The sequence below is a fragment of the Teleopsis dalmanni genome, chromosome 1, assembly GCF_002237135.1.
Source record: "Teleopsis dalmanni isolate 2A chromosome 1, ASM223713v2, whole genome shotgun sequence".
NCBI lineage: Eukaryota > Metazoa > Arthropoda > Insecta > Diptera > Diopsidae > Teleopsis > Teleopsis dalmanni.
Window position 1 is genome coordinate 89,382,166 of NC_051846.1, and position 213 is coordinate 89,382,378.

A 213-nucleotide genomic window follows, 5' to 3' on the forward strand; every position below is an offset into this window, starting at 1 on the left:
ACTTATGTGAAAATGAAGTGTTACAACTGCTTTTAGTTAAGAATATGAATATAGAAGGTATGTAATTTCAACAGATCTGTGCCACAAACAACACAATACTTCATGATTTTAATTAATTACGTGAGAAATTCTCTGGATATCTAATTTCACGATTAGGTGCTGTGAATAGTCCATCACAGTGTAGGAATCACAAGCACTAGTTCTAAAACATTG